This window comes from Bos javanicus, chromosome 7 (assembly GCF_032452875.1).
Source record: "Bos javanicus breed banteng chromosome 7, ARS-OSU_banteng_1.0, whole genome shotgun sequence".
In the NCBI taxonomy this organism is placed as follows: Eukaryota; Metazoa; Chordata; class Mammalia; order Artiodactyla; family Bovidae; genus Bos; species Bos javanicus.
This window is the reverse complement of record NC_083874.1, coordinates 1,061,421-1,078,063: the sequence shown is the minus strand read 5'-3', so window position 1 is coordinate 1,078,063 and position 16,643 is coordinate 1,061,421. Positions and strand designations below refer to the sequence as shown.

The 16,643-nt window shown below is 49.0% G+C and overlaps 1 protein-coding gene and 2 pseudogenes across 1 annotated transcript in view; all 3 read right to left on the bottom strand.

Moving 5' to 3' along the window:
- RASGEF1C (RasGEF domain family member 1C) overlaps positions 1 to 16,643 on the bottom strand; it is a 141,015-nt gene that overhangs the window by 77,208 nt on the left and 47,164 nt on the right. The gene's annotated exons all lie outside the window — the stretch shown is intronic.
- LOC133251770 (zinc finger CCHC domain-containing protein 9-like) lies at positions 942 to 2,280 on the bottom strand (annotated as a pseudogene).
- On the bottom strand, positions 7,205 to 8,084 carry LOC133251928 (large ribosomal subunit protein eL21-like; annotated as a pseudogene).

The following is a 16,643-nucleotide window of genomic DNA, read 5'->3' as shown; positions in this document are numbered from 1 at the left end:
CAGGAGGAGAAGGGAATGACAGAGGATGAGATGGTTGGATGGCATCACCAACTTGATGCACATGAGTTTGAGTAAACTCCAGGAGTTGGTGATGGACAGGGAGGCCTGGCGTGCTGCAGTCCATGAGGTTGCAAAGAGGTTGCAAAGACATGACTGAGAGACTGAACTGAACTGAACTAGGTTTGTCATAGCTTTTCTTCCAAGGAGCAAGCATCTTTTAATTTCATGGCTGCACTCAATCTGCAGTGGTTTTGGGGCCCCCCAAAATAAAACCTGCCACTGTTTCCATTTTCCCCCCATCTATTTGCCATGAAGTGATGGGACCAGATGCCATGATCTTAGTTTTCTGAATGCTATTTTAGGTTTTTCACTCCTCTTGCACCTTCATCAAGATGCTCTTTAATTCCTTTTTGCTTTCTGCCATTAGAGTGGTATCATCTGCCTATTTGAGGTTATTGATATTTCTCATGGCAATCTGGATTCCAGCTTGTGCTTCATCCAGCCCGGCATTTTGCATGATGTACTCTGCATGTAAGTTAAATAACCAGGGTGACAATATACAGCCTTGATGTACTCTTCCGACTTTGAACCAGTCCATTGTTCCATGTCCATTTTTTAATAGAAAATGAGTTTTTATTTAATATTTTAAAAATAATACATTTGTGGCAAGTGTAAATAAAGTTCTAACATAATAATAAATAGATAATTTGAACCAAGAAAATAATAGGGCCACAAATGCAATTCCAAATGCAAAGCAGTTATCCTATGTTTAAGGATAGTTTATATTAATGTATATTTTTGTTTTTAAGAAAAAGATGATTACAAAAAAAGATGTATAATTGGGTATATAGCCATTTAGGTATACCTAAGTTCTATTGGTCAAAAATATATTCTTTTAGAAAATCCATTTTAAACATCTTATACTTTTTTCAGTGATTTTCTCCAGCTCTTTGATGGACTGAACTCAGGAACTGGTTTGGCCATACCTGAATTATACTGATATATACAATACAGGCCTCCAAGGGGCAGTCCAGCTCTAACTTGTGAAGTAGGCCCAGTTCAGAATGTTGAACAAACAGTAGTACTAATCATCAAAAGTTACCAACTTTAGGTACGTTTGTTTTGGGTTTCTGTGGTTTAGGCACATCCAAAATTTCTTCATAGTCCGCACTTATTCTTTTTGCCCCAGTGACCAACTGTGACCATTTGATCTGAATTTTAGGACAATCTTTCTTCAAATGTTCCACGGAGCCACATAGTCTGCAGCCACCACCATCGGCATAGAGTCCTTTGGGATTATCAGGACAAGATCTGGACAGATGTCCCATTTCCCCACAAACAAAACATTTTGCAAAAGGAAGTTCACCAAGAGCTGGGTCTAGTTTAACCTTGCACTTGTGGATCCACACCAGTAACATATTCCAGTGCCCATTTCTTGATTCTCAAGGGCAGCAGGGCAATCTGCAATCCCATGGCCAGCTGTCTACAATGGAAACATATTGCATTTTTCTTTGCTGCTTGTCTTTTTAATTGTCTTCCTTCCCAGCAACTGTCTTTCTTTAAGGCAACTACAATTTTTTCCCTTGCTTCCAGACTGTTGCTATCATCTCACCATGTGAACTGTCTGTGAGTTTTGTCTTAGATATTCCATTAATCCATTCACATCTTCATTTAAATACTCCTTTTTCTTTTTATTCTTTTTGTGTTTTGCTTGGGATGCATAATTTTTAAGGCACAGCCTATTGGCTTCAAGTTGTTTACTCTTTGGAAGGTTTTGGCTTTGTCCCTCGAAGGACCCCTTCTTCATGTTCTCCCATAATGTTGTAGAGAAGAGTCTTTTGTTCTGTGTGGTAATAACTCATGCCCATCTGGCAGGGCTTCATCAGAGGTTTATCAATCACACAAGAATCCTCCAGAGCAGCAGAGTTACCAGGCCAGAGAAACACGTGCCCCTGTGGTGGTGGCACCTCCATGTCCAGTTCTAACTGTTGCTTCTTGACCTGCATACAGATTTCTTAGGAGGCAGGTAAAGTGGCCTGATATTCCCATCTCTTTAAGAACTTTCCACAGTTTGTTGTGATCCACATAGTCAAAGGCTTTTGCATAGTCAATGAAGCTAATGTTTTTCTGGAATTCTCTTGCTTTTTCTATGATCCAATGGATGTTGGCAATTTGATCTCTGGCTCCTTTGCCTTTTCTAAATTCAGCTTGTACATCTGGAAGTTCAAAACCTATGATGTACTCTTTAGGGTCAGATCCCAACCTGTGCAGCTTGGGCATTAGCCCAGAAGTTAATAAAAAACTTTATGAGGTAGCTTTCCTGACCTCCTCTCTCCTGGGGCTCCCTTTTTTGGTCTTCAAGCCAGAAAGCTAGGGCTTTGCTTACCCAACTTTCCCAGTTCTGCTATGCACTTCCCATTACTATGCCTGAATCTAGGGCTAAACGATGGGAGGACAAAAGAGAAAGAAAAGTGCCATGTTCATCCTGCCTTCAGTTTGGCAATAATGCATCTGTTCAGAGAGAAAGGCTCCCCTACCTCAGAGTTTTAGGTTCTTGCAGGGTCCATGAAATGCTGTTGTGGAATTGCTTGTGAGCTGGAGTATAAAAGCACAGGAAAGATGGTTTTAAATGTAGTTTCCTACTCTCTCTAGGAGACCGCTCACTTGCTCCTTGAGCCAGAATCAGCAGATGTCTCCCGAAGCTCTCTGTGTCACTGTTGATGTCCCTTTTAGTTTTCAGGCTGCCCTGAGTTTAGACGGGGAACACAAGTGGAGGAAAAATGGTAAGCTCACTGACAATTAGGTGGTACTTCAAATTATGATTTTCTTCTCCAATCTGCCTGTTATTACTTAGTTTTCAAAGTAGCTACTCCCTGCATCCTGTTTGATTTTAAGCTGCAGTCAGTGGGAGAGACAGAATGGAGTATACTTACATGATCCTACAACCTAAATGTTGGTGTTTATATTTTTGTAGTTTTATTCTTTTTAAAAATCAATAATGTTTGTTTTCATTACATTAACATTGCATGTTTTCATTACATGGAAACTTTCAAGTTGTGGGAAGTGATAATGGTGATTCTGATAGAAATGTAAAATTTCATTACAGAATATTTTCATTTTAATAAATGAGTTTTTATTAGAAAAATTGTAAGCAAGACTACTCCAGTAATGCCTGCCTGCTGTGCCCCACATATGTATCCACACTCTAACCACTGAGTCAAGTTTTCAATGTTTCTTCCATTTTAGAAGACCCTTCTGTTCGTTTTGAAGATCCAGCTGCAGTGTTGCCTCCTAGAAGAAGCCTTCAGAAATGCAGTAGACAGGGGGCTAGGTACAATGCATTTGGAGGTGGCCACAAGAGGAGCTGAGTAAAGAAAGGGTCCTCTGAGCAGCTGGGGTTATAGAGACAGACTTGGGAAGGGCTGGTAGGCTGGGACAGGAGAAGCTGTTGGCAGGTGGGTATGTGGGCCCTGAGCCTGAGTTTCCCCCCAAACACAGTGCAGATGATAAGCCCACATAAGCATGGAGAGGTTGTGAGTGACCGTGCCCAGCGCAGCACTGGAACTTGATCAGAACCATCTCTGATTACACCCTATAGAATGGCTGGACCTCCTCTAAAGTTCTTCTCATGGACTGTGAAGTCCCAACAACTGGGTTCCAAGCCCACCTCTCCAACCTTGCCCCAAATCCTTTCCTTGCATACACTACACTTATTCCCACCTCAGGGCTCTGTGCTTTCCTCACTGGGAACACCCTTCCCCCAGGTCTTCACCTGGGTGCTTCCCTCTTATCCCCTATCAAAGCCTTCTCTGACCACAGATTCACATGGTATTCACTGCCCAGTCATTCTCCACACTGGTTCTGTGCTTAGTCATTCACTCGTGTCTGACTCTGAGATCCCATGGACTGTAGCCCACCAGGCTCCTCTGTCTTTTGTATTTTTCAGGGAAGAATACTGGAGTTGGTTGCCATTTCCTCCTCATTTCATATTCCTGTGGCATGAAGTTGTATCTTATTTACTTGCTTGGCCCCTGTTCTCCCCATGTGACCATGAGTTCTTGAGGGTATGGCTTTGCCAGCCCTACTCAAGGCTGTACCACCGACATCTGGAACAGGGCTCACCTAGCACTTGCTGAAGGGCTAAGTAAAGGAATGAATGAATGAACAAACAACAGCCACGAGGAGGTGACTGGTGCATCAGCAGACAGAGGAGGGCAGAGAAAGTGCTCAGGGGTGCCTGGCCAGTGGCCAAGGCTACCAGTGGTGACCGTCCTGCCCCGTGGGGCTGGCCTGCCAGGCGACAGCTGCCAGGGAGTAGAGTGGCTCGTTCTGTGAGGGGAAACAAGGGTCTTATTTACCACAGACAATGAATTTCAAGACTGTGTGAAAAACACATTTGTCACTGAGATGTGTGAATCGAGGACACAGGAATGAAAGCGCTAGCTGTTCTTCAGCTGAGTCTTCTCCCAACCCCCGCCAGCCAGCTGAGAGGCACAGCCCTGCCTGTCCTGGCCTGGGCCCCGCCTGGGATCTGTGGGAGCAACCATCCGGGGAGGCTCCCCACCCTCCTGTGATTGACCAGAGTCAGCCGTGCCCAGGTTTTTCTCCCGCTGAGCCTCCTGATGGCTCTCCTGGTCCCAGGCCTCAGCCGAGCCACTGTCTGTGCTTCAGCCAAGGGCTGCACTGGCAGCCGCTCACGTCCCTCTCTTGTTCTCCTCCTCATCAGGCCTGAGTCCCGAGTGTGGTGGGAGCTGTGGAAGCAGCCCTGAGGTGGCCCCCTGCTCTCGGCCCCTCCTCACCGCAGGTTGTGAGATGTGTGTCTCTCTCTAGTGAGTGGGTGGGGTTGGGACGACCCTTTTGTGGGCCCTGCCCAGTTAGAGCCTGGAGGGCAGGGGCTCTTGTAAGCACTATAGAGCCGTTCCAAATCAGGGCCCTTGAGTCCCAGAGAATTGGTACTTAGTTGCTCAGCTGTGTCCAACTCTCTGTGACCCCAAGGACCGTAGCCCACCAGGCTCCTCTGTCCATGGGATTCTCCAGGCAAGAATACTAGAGTGGGTTGCCAGGCCCTCCTCCAGGGCATCTTCCCAACCCAGGGATGAAACCCAGGTCTCCCACATTGCAGGCAGATTTTTTTTACCATCTGAGCTATCTGAGCCCCAGAGAGTTGGAGACAGACCAAGTTGGAAGCCACGGCCCCGGTTCCAGGTTCAGGGGCCACATGGTGAGACCCAGGCCATGGCTCCCCATTCCAGGCATCCTGGGGCCCCCCTCCAGCCCAGGAGTGGGATCCCCACTGCCAGAACCTCCTTAGGGAGGGAGGACCCCATCGGCAACAGAGGAGAAAACCACTCTCAGTTTAAGTTTGTGGCTTCCTCATCATCCGGCCTGAGTCTCGAATGTGATGACAGAGCCTGGGACTTTCAGCTTCCACAGCTGAGCCCTGAAGGCAGGCCTCAGGTGAATCTGGAAGGTGTGAGCATTTATGAGGTCCCAGGCCTGGTGCCTGCTCACCTGGAGGCGGCAGGGCAGGAGGAACCTCACATGCAGACACTGTAGACTGGAAGGAAGGGGACATCAACAAGGACCACGGTCCCCACCTCCTGTGGCCTTGGAACCCAACATAACCCTGCCGATGACAACACCCCAGCAAACCCCGAGCCAGCCTTCTGGGCTGACGGATTTGCTTTCATCAAAGCTGACAACATTGGGACTGCCTAGGCCAGTGTGCATGGCAACCACTGCCCTGCCTCCCTGCTGAGGGCCAGCCCCCACTGCCTGCATACCCTCAGGGATGCTGCCCATCTGTCTTTGGAGTCTGAGGCAAAAATAGCTAATCGCATCTCCACGTTCTGCATGAGTCACCCACACCTCTTTACAAACGCCTCTCAGGCATTTTCCAAGATAGCAAACAGTCGGCAAAAATAAAAGCTTTATTTTTTATCCCTGTGGCTTCTGGGATTTGTTTCAGTATCTGGGGAGGCAAGCCTGGGAGGCTTGGTGATGAGCTCCGTGGGCTACATGGAGCAGGGAGGGGGTCTTCCTCACAGCCTGGTAGTGGAACAGCCTCCTCACCTGTATGAGTCTCAGTTCCCACATCTATAAAGTGGGCTCATAATAGCCCCCCTTGGTGGATCTACTGGGGTCAGAAGTAGAGTCACTGCTCTGTTGGCATGGTGCTGCCCACTCTGTGATGAGAGGCACTCAGGCTCCTGGCCAGGAGGTTGCACCGGCTTGCTTCTATGCCTCCTTCAGGCAGGAACTGCCCCGGCTGCCTAGCCTTACACTGCCACTTGGGTTATCCGGCCTTTCTCTGAGCTCAGGCCTCTCTGAGCTAGCCAAGTGCACCTTAAGCTGTCTTGATCAGGGCCCAGGAATCACGAGGTGGTTGAGGAAGTGGGGGCATGGAGGTGTAGGGATCCCCAGCAGTTAGAACAGTCTAGGGTGTGCAAAACTCACAGGCGCTGCTGCCCACTGACTCCCCTCAGACCCTCCCGTCAAGCTCAGCCAGGGACTTCCTGCCCCAGCCTGAGAAGAACTGGGTCCACATTCTCCCTTCTCCAGAATCCCTACCAGGCTCCCCCCACCTCCCGGGAGCTGGAGCCCACCTGGATCTCCTCCCCACTTGTGTGGCCTCTTGCCCTATGGCCCTCCCACCTGCCCACCAACATTCCGTTCCGCCTCTCTGGACCCTCCCTGCCTCCAGGCCTCTGCACTGCTGTACTCTCTTCCTGGATGGCAGAGGCTGAAGTTCAACCTGCTGTCCTCTCCTCCAGGGAGCCTGACTCAATCCCCTCGGCCCTGCTAATGGCCACAGCTCCCTTTCTGGGATCCCATGCCGTTCACACAGTCCTCTGAGCAATTTGTCCCTGGGCAAGGCCTGTGGTCCCTGTGTGGCTCTCTCACCTACTCATTCATGGCCAGGGAGGGCGCAGTTCACTTCTGTCCCTCATATGGATCCAGGCGGGCAGTTGCCAAGTGCATCCACAATGGTCACTCCAGGTAAATCAAGAGGTTGACAAGCAGGGGTCCAGGTGTCCCGCCCTTGTAAATGGTGGATCTGCTGACCTTATTTACACAAGGGTTTTCATGAGAATCAGCATTTCTGCCTTTACTTAAGAGCTCAGAAGAGCCAGCCACATCAAGCCTCCATTCCTTCCTGGCACTTGTCCCTCTACTCAGGGAGGCCACCAGCTTGCTGTCCCCATCATCTGGCTGGCCTGATTAAGCCCTCTGTGGTCACTGGCGTTCGGGTGCCTCAGGGGACCCGGTGTTCTAAGAGACCAGAGACCAGACCCTTGCACTGGCTGCACCTCCCTGGGGGTCACACAGACATCGCTCCCTAGGACGTTTGCTCCTAGCTAGAGACGTCTGTCAGGGGTCCGGAAAGATAGATAGATAGATAGATACAGTAGTTTATTAGCTTGAACACCAAGCTATCTTACATCTTTTAGGAAGAAAAAACACTAAATTTAAAAACGCACCACCCACTGAATTTGGACACAATTAAAATGTGTTAAGCATTTCCTTGGGGAAGGGACACAACACCTCTACTCAATTAAGAGAAACATTCATATGGTCTAGGTCTTTATTTTTATACCCACATGCCATGGATTCGTAGGAATCAGCCCCAGGAGTTCAGGCTCCTTCCCATTCGTCCTCAAGCAGTGTGCTTCTTTGGGTGGAGCAGGCTGGTGCTTCAGCTGAACCCAAGGCCCTTTTTCTTTGACTTCCTTCTTTTTCTGATCATTTTCCTTCACACATTTCAGGAAGCTTTCTTGGCTGTTAGAGTCCTTAATATGCTCAATACGCACATTAATTCTCTTGGCAAGAATCTTGCCCTTAACTTGTTTGCTTACAATGATGCCAACAGCATGCTGGGTAACACTGCAGACTCATCCACTTTTGCCATGGCAACATTTGTGGGGCATTCCTTCTTGAACAGTACCAATTGCCTTGATAGCCACAATATCACCCTTCTGGTAGATGCACATGTATGTGGCCAAAGGAACAACCCCATGTTTTCTAAAAGGTCCAGAGGTCATTCAGCACGTGTCCCTCCTCTTCCTCTTCGTGTTGCTCATTTTGGCAAATTACTGGAAGATGGTGGTTCCAGCCGAAAGGCAGGAAAGATCTTAATGGACAGAGAAATAATTTCACTTCTCCCTGAATTTGGAAATCTGAAGGAAGTAATTACAACCCATGGGATGGTCCCAGAGCACTGGGCAGGTGAATGCGCTGCAGCCCCCTCCCCCTGCAGATGGATGGCAGCACTGGAGCAGGAGGGCCCAGGCAACAGCAAGCAGGGCCACTCAGCTGCAAATAGCTCCAGGAAGCAAGAAGCTGCTTTTAAATACCCCTCATTCCTGCTATAAGAGGAAGTTCTCACAGCTGAACTTTAACAAATTCGTTGTTGTCTTTTCTGGGAAGATGAGGGAAGATGAAGTCATCCTTGTTATAATAAAACAAAGAAACATACTGTTTTTCTCTGGCTTCTCTCAGGAGTCGTGAGTAGACAGAGAAAAGGCTCTTGTCAGAGAAGCTGGGAGGATGTGTGAGTGTATCTGAGGCCCAAACCGGCGGCTCCACTGGGCATTCTGGGTCAGTCCTGGCCTGTGCCACAGCCTCTGGACTTGTGGGGCCCTCATCCACGGCCAGCACCATGTAGCATGTGCACAAATGCGACTGTGAATCTTGTTCCCTCTAGGATTGCTGAAAAGCAGTTTGATTGTCACCTGCAGGGGGACATAGAAGGGGTTTTATGGTTGTCACAGAAGGGGAAACTGAGGCTCAGAGAGAGGACCTGACCTGTGTTAGGTCACCTAGTTTGACTGGGTGGGGGACAAGATAGCCCCCACCCCTTCCATGGATTCAAACTAATATTGGGCTTTTATTGACTTCTGAAATGGTCTGGGGTAGCCCACAGCCATGACGGATTCTGACTTGAGAGGTTCTCCATGCAGAGACCCAGGCAGCTTGTGTAAGGAAAGGCCCAGGCCGGATGCGGGGGCTACTGAGGTCACAGGCAGTAGAGGCTGGCCCAGTGCACATGGCCAGCACTGAGCGTCCATGCAGAGCAGGGCCTCCCCAGCCACTGTCCTAAAAGACAGTCAGGGAGGCAGTGGTGTTAGAACTTGAGTCCTGTGTGAAGACACCACTTGGGCATGGCCACCTTTGCAAAAGCCAGTGAGCCTCTGCCTCTAAAGCTGAAACCTCTCACACTGGGGGTTCAGTTCAGTTCAGTTCAGTTGCTCAGTTGTGTCCAACTCTTTGAGACCCCATGGACCACAGCACACCAGGCTTCCCTGTCCATCACCAACTCCTGGAGCTTGCTCAAACTCATGTCCATTGAGTTAGTGATGCCATCCAACCATCTCATCCTCTGTCATCCCCTTCTCCTCCTGCCTTCAATCTTTCCCAGCATCAGGGTCTTTTCAAATGAGTCAGTTCTTTGTATCACGTGGCCAAAGTATTGGAGCTTCAGCTTCAGCATCAGTCCTTACAATGAATATTCAGGACTGATTCCCTTTAGGATGGACTGGTTGGATCTCCTTGAAGTCCAAGGGACTCTCAAGAGTCTTCTTCAACACCACACCCTGAGGGTAGGGTCATCCTGATCAGATGTGAGCACTGAACATCTGTCCCTGCCCTCAGCATCTGGGGAAGGCTGGTTGTCAATTGGAGGTGCATTCCTGGAAAATGCAGATGCCGAGGTCTCACGCCAGCTTGTGGACAGCCCAGGTGGTTCTGATGCCCAAGCAGCCAAATCCTCCACCTAGAAGAGTCCCAGAGGTGGGGACCCTCCAACTGTCACCCATCCAAGAGCCCTTGGGCAAGGCCCACCCACCTCAGAGCTTCCTAATAAAGTGCATACAGTGCACCACCTCACTTGTGGACAGGAAGACACTGGTGTGAATCAGCTGCCTCGTGCCAAACAACTCACAGCCCAGATACGGTTACCTCTTCCCTCAAACCTCTGCATCCAACCATGCTGCTGCTCTTATCCTCCCTGTTTCATTTGAGGCGACCCTGGTTGAGTGACTTGTGCACTGCAGTGTGGGGAGCTGGGGGAGCCAGGCCAGGACATAGTGTGTGACCCAGAACCCAGCTCATGCCACCTCCTCCACTCTGGGCCCTGGGTCACATGTATCAGTGCAAGGAATCGCCAAGGCAGAGTGTGAAGAAGTGAGGGCAGCCACCAGGAGAAGTCTTCACAGGGCTGGGGACACCTAATGCCAGGCATCAGAATGGTGACAAGGGTGAGGCTCCCCTGTGCACACCGGTCCTCTGCACACCTGCTCTGTGCAGCCCCCTGCATCCCTCCAAGAACCAGGCTCAGGGCCTTCAGGACATGAAACCCTTCACTCCAGTGTTTTTTGAATGACACATTCCAGGATCATTTTCATGTTTCCAGGCCTGACGACTCTCTGCACAGCTATTCACTTAGTCATGTTTTTCATATCAATTCACATTTTAAAATTAGTATCATTCTTAATGATAGTATCTATGAACTCATGGGTCTAATGTGCTGGCCATGTGCTTTTTAAAATGTGTTCAAATAAACATGCTGACACGTGTCAGTGACTGAAGAGTGAATAATGTTATGGTGGTCAGTGCTCAGCATTGCTGGAGTGACTCAAGAGTGAATAAATGTATTGCAGTTAGTCCTCGGCATTGCTGGCCCCTGAAGACAACAGCTGGCGCTGAGGTGGATTATAGGTCCTCCAGTCTCGGAGTCTCTTAGGTGAACCAAGCTGCTTCCTTGACATGCCCGAGACCCACAGGGACCTCAGCTGGGCACAACCTCCAGCAGCAGGTGGCCCCTGAGGCAGAGGCCACGCAGGCCATGCCCTCGCCTAAGTACACATTCCACGTGGGCTCCAGTCCACGGAGGGCCGTCCAGCCATGCTGAGTGCTACTTTCATCTTGGCCCAGGCGGCTGGCTATCAGTCGTGTCATCAGGACAACAAAGTCCAGGCTTTGTGCGGGCTGCCAGGCCAGCCCAGGCACCCCATGTCACACCTCCAAGACTCGCCAGGATAAGGCTGGGAGGAATCACTGTTTGTGCAGATGGGCCCTGCTGCTCAGGGGACAGGCACTTCTGGGACTAACACTTCAGAAAGACTCTGCCACAAAGACACTCCGAAAACATCAGTGCTTTGGCAATGGTAGCTGTCCAGGCCAGGCCCATCTGAGCACCCTCCTGGCCCTCTCTGGTCCTGGAGGTGGGGGCTACACAGAATGGGGGCTTCCATGGATGACAACTTTGACAGCATGTGGGTGACTGAGATGTGGGGGTGAGACTCAGCGAGAGAAAGGAGTGGCTGGCAGAGGGGCAGGGAGGGGGATGCTAGCCTAAAGGCCACAGAACAATGGGAGCTACTTAACAACGGCCACAGAACAACGGGAGTTTCCATAGAGAACAGTTTCTCTAAGGAAGCAGCCTGCTAACTGGCTCCATTTCTAGCCTCCTCTCAGTCCCAGCAGCCCCAGCAAGGGCCCTCAGGTGAGGGTCTGCAAAGTCCCTCTGGCCAGGCCACAGTGGTTCCAGGACTAAGTGAGGCTAGGGCATTTTGGAAAGTGAGATGAAGCACCTAGATTACTTCTTGTCCACACCAAGACCTGGCTCTGCTGCAGTGGCCCAAGGTCACGGGCCTCTGTGGCTTCTGCCTACTCAGCATCTATTCCTCCTTATGGCAACAGAGACCATTCTGTCCTTTCTTGCCTGTGGTATCAAGGGCATGTGGCCCCAGTGGCTACTTGGGGTAGGAACTAGCTTTCCCTACAGTGCTTTGGGATGGGTGTGTGATTTGGGCACAACCACTCAGGGCATGCCACCCCCAGACTTAGGAATAGATCCATGAGTAGGCACTTCACTGGGGTGGGCCACCAGACAATTCTTGGGACAGGAATTTGAATTGTTGGAGCAGAGACTCTGCCTTCTGCTTGGGAAAAGGAAGGACAGGAGGTAAATATAAGGCTGCCAAGGGCCTTCTTGTAAAAGAAGCCCAAGTGGAGAAAGTAGAGTGAACCAGCAGAGAGCTAGAGACCATGTCCCAGATCCAGCTATGTCTGATGTCCACCCCTAGACTTTTCTTTTTAGTTTAAAAAAATTTATTTTTAATTGAAGGATAATTGCTTTACAATATTGTGTTGGTTTCCACCAAACATGAACATGAATTAGCCATAGGTACACCCCTAGACTTTCTATTTACAGATGCAAAGACATCCTTCTTTTGTGCTTCACCTGCGTCTGCTTGAGCTGAGATTCTGCACATGCAATGGAAAGAATCCTAAGACCTGAGGCTCTGGAGACAGACATGGTTTTGGAGTGCACCATCAGCAGCAGGGGGTGGGCTACACCCCATCAGCTATGGGCTGTGGGAACACATAGGCTGGCCAGGGCAGACATGCATTTGGTCCTTAGCTGTGAGTCCCTGGGGAGGTCTCTTTCCCTCTCACATTCTCTTCTACAAAATGGATCTGAGGAGCCCAGCTCACAGGCCGACATGCCAAGGTGACATCTGCTCTGAAATTCAATGGAAGGAAGGATCGGACATGGGAGGGACATCCTGGGAGTTGGGGAAGGGCTGTGTAGGGAGGCAGCAGGTGTCAAGGCCCAGAGAAGGGAACAAGCCAAGAAGAGCAAGGCCACTGTGGCGAGAGCAAGGTGAGGAGCACCCTCACTGTGGGGCATGGGATGAGCAAGTGATAGGTTTGGTCAAGTGTTGTGGGATGGCCCTGGTAGGTCTCTGCTGGGTGAAGAATGGACAAAGGGAGAGTCATGACTGTAGGATGAGCTGGAATCAGGGGGTGGAGAGAGTGGCTGCATCCTGGGCAGATGGGGAAGGTGATGCCCACAGGCCATGCTGATGTGTAGACGGCAAGGGTATGGCTACTCAGGCTGGCACTTGGCCATCCGGGGGACTTGACTGACATGAGGGAAACTGCAGGAAGATGTGAGAGTAGGGGAAGCCCAGAGTAGAGCAGTGGAGGAAGACAAGGCTGATTATTGGGCCAGCCATATGGACGGAGGAGGAGAGCACGAGGGCACGGCGACCCTCTGTGTGACACACCAAGGTTTGGAGGACGAGCTCCAGAGCAACAGATGGGTGGCATGAAGGTGGAAGCTGGCATGGATGTACACCTTTGACCATAACAACTGCTCTGAGACCCTGTCCAGGGAGAGGGCAACCATTGACAGTGCCTGCCAAGAACAAGGACATTCACCACACTGCGAAGCATGCTGAGCCCCTGGCCACAGGCACTGGCTAAGCAAAGGGTCGTCCCTCTCTTCAACAGAATGCCATGCAGTGGTAGGAGGAGCACAGGAGATGGTGAGCACATCTGCAGCTGAGGAGTGAGAAAAGCCAGTTATAATTCAGGCTATGCTTAGAATGAGTGAAGCTTTGCATAAGAAAAATGTACCTCCACACACCCAGAGGGAAAAAAAGAAAGTGAAAGTCACTCAGTCGTGTCCAACTCTTTGCGACCCCATGAACTACACAGTCCATGGAATTCTCCAGGCCAGAATACTGGAGTGGGTAGCAGTTCCCTTCTCCAGGGGATCTTCCCAACCCAGGGATCAAACTCGGATTTCCTGTATTGCAGGTGGATTCTTTATCAACTCAGCCATCAGGGAAGCCCAGAGAAAAAGCCCACCACATTCAATGACCAGAGGGATCATCTTGTCCTTAATAGGCTAAGGAGTGGCTTTGGTTTTTCCTTTCCTGCTTTCTGCATTTCTGATACTTTCTGCTTCAATGGCTTGTATTACTTATACAAAGAAGCATTAAAGGGTTTTTTCATTTTGGGAAAAAAGAAAGGAAAGACAAACGGAGAGCAGACAGGTGATGGAGGAGGAGCATGACACCAGCTGTGCCAGGAGGAGGCAGCTTACTGGAACCTACAGCTTTGCGGAAGGCGGCCAATTCCTCTCTCTCCAGGCCCTTATTGATCTGAGGAGGTCATAACACACAGAATGCGGCGCACATTTGAGTTGAATGACAAGCAGGGGTGACTGATTCCAAGTCATTTGTCAAAGCAGAAACCAATGTACGGGATGGCCCAGCCACTGTCTTCAGACACCCGACAGCTGCTCCGTCACCTCTTTTCTGAAACCAGTGCTCCCACCACTGCTCTTTGAGAAGCGTTCCAAGACTCAAAATAGTTGGAATACAAACTGCCATCTGGGGGTTCAGACTGGCACGTGTACAACATTTTAGTTTGTGGAGTCCTTTCATCACCTCTGTGTCCTAGGTCCCGGCCTACACCCTGAGGGAGCTGAGCCCCTACCACATGTTGGCCACTAACAAGCAGCCCAGGACCCAGCTCCTGCCCAGGGGACCAGAAAGTCCACTCCTGTGAGCAGGACCCCTGGGGCCCTCAACTTCTCTTCCAGTCTTAGTTATTGTTACTAGTCTGTGTTTTAAGTTTTTAATGAAGTATAGCATATATCCTACAATGCACACACATTTGAAGTGTGCAGCTAGGTGAGTCCTCCCACAGTGAAGACACCTGTGCAACCAGCACCCAGGTGGAGAAAGAGCCTGTTTCCAGCTCCCCAAAGTCTGGCTTGGGCTCCTTCCCACTTATTAACCCTTAATTTCAACTGGAAAGAAAAATGAAGAGGGATCAAGAGGTAGAAAACCATCACTGTTAAGACAAAGCCTGATGTGTTGTGCTTTGCTGTGCCCAGGGGGATACTACTAAATGCAAAGAGAGGAGATGAGGAGGGGCCCCATGTGCCCTACCTGTGCAGCCATGGTGGGCTGCATACCCAGCTTGGGGCTACTCTGCCCCTCATCACTGGTGGTCAAGAGGCCACGGTCTAGGGATGTGTCAAGCTTGTTCAGCCTCAATCCCACCCCAGACCTACATAAAAGAAGCAAGAACATGAACTACATGGATAAATATAGACAGTTTTTCTTTTTATTTAAATATCTCTAAAATGTAATTGGCTGCGCAAAGCAAAAATAATGTATGTGGGGTTTGTAAATATGGGGAAACACAATGTATGACAATAGTATTGTAATGTGTCCCCCAAAAGATATATTGAATTTCTAGCCCCTAGTATCACTGAATGTAACATTGTTTGAAAATAGGGTCACTGTAGATTTAATTAGTTAAGATGAGGCCATTCTAGATCATAAGGCAGTTCTATTTCCAGTTTTTTAAGTAATCTCCACACTGTTCTCCATAGTGGCTGTACTAGTTTGCATTCCCACCAACAGTGTAAGAAGGTTCCCTTTTCTACACACCCTCTCCAGCATTTATTACTTGTAGACTTTTGGATCGCAGCCATTCTGACTGGTGTGAAATGGTACCTCATAGTGGTTTTGATTTGCATTTCTCTGATAATGCTGGGCATACACACTGAGGAAACCAGAAGGGAAAGAGACACGTGTACCCCAATGTTCATCGCAGCACTGTTTATAATAGCCAGGACATGGAAGCAACCTAGATGTCCATCAGCAGATGAATGGATAAGAAAGCTGTGGTACATATACACAATGGAGTATTACTCAGCCATTAAAAAGAATACATTTGAATCAGTTCTAATGAGGTGGATGAAACTGGAGCCTATTATATAGAGTGAAGTAAGCCAGAAAGAAAAACACCAATACAGTATACTAATGCATATATATGGAGTTTAGAAAGATGGTAACAATAACCCTGCGTACGAGACAGCAAAAGAGACACTGATGTATAGAACAGTCTTATGGACTCTGTGGGAGAGGGAGAGGGTGGGAAGATTTGGGAGAATGACATTGAAACATGTATAATATCATGTATGAAACGAGTTGCCAGTCCAGGTTCGATGCACGATACTGGAGGCTTGGGGCTAGTGCACTGGGACGACCCAGAGGGAGGGTGTGGGGAGGTAGGAGGGAGGAGGGTTCAGGATGGGGAACACATGTATATCTGTGGCAGATTCATTTTGATATTTGGCAAAACTAATACAATTTTGTAAAGTTTAAAAAAAAAAAAAAAGATGAGGCCATTCTAGAGTAAGGTGGGCCACTAACCTAATATGACTTATGTCCTTAAAAGAAGATGGCCATCTGAAGACACAGACACACTTGAGAGGAAATCATGAGACAATGAAACTGCAAGCCAAGGAACTGTCAAAGATGTCTGGCAAACCACCAGAAGCTAGGAAGAGGCAAGGAAGGATTTTTCTGTTGGTTGCAGAGAAAGCATGGTCCTGTTAATACCTTGATTTTGGACTTCTACCCTTTGAGAGAATAAATTTCTTCTGTTTTAAGCCAACCCAGCTTCTGGTACTTTGTTACACAACTCTAAGCAACAAATACAAGCACAAAGGTTGAGAGACAAGGGAAGATCCTGGCATCGCGTACTCATACTGTGTGTGAAGTAGTATAGTATTACTTGAAGGTAGACAGTGCTAAACTAACATTGTGGCAGGAAGAATTCTAAAATGGTCCCCCAGATTCCCAGCCTCTGGTGTACATGCCTTGTGTAATCCCCTCTCCTTGAGCGTGGGTGAGACCCATGAATATCATCAATGGTACTCCTATGACCAGGTTAAGTTATATGGCAAAGGTGAGGGGAATTTTGCAAATGTAATCAAGCGCCTTAATCAGCTGGGTTCAGTTCAGTTGCTCAGTCAGGTCCAAGTCTTT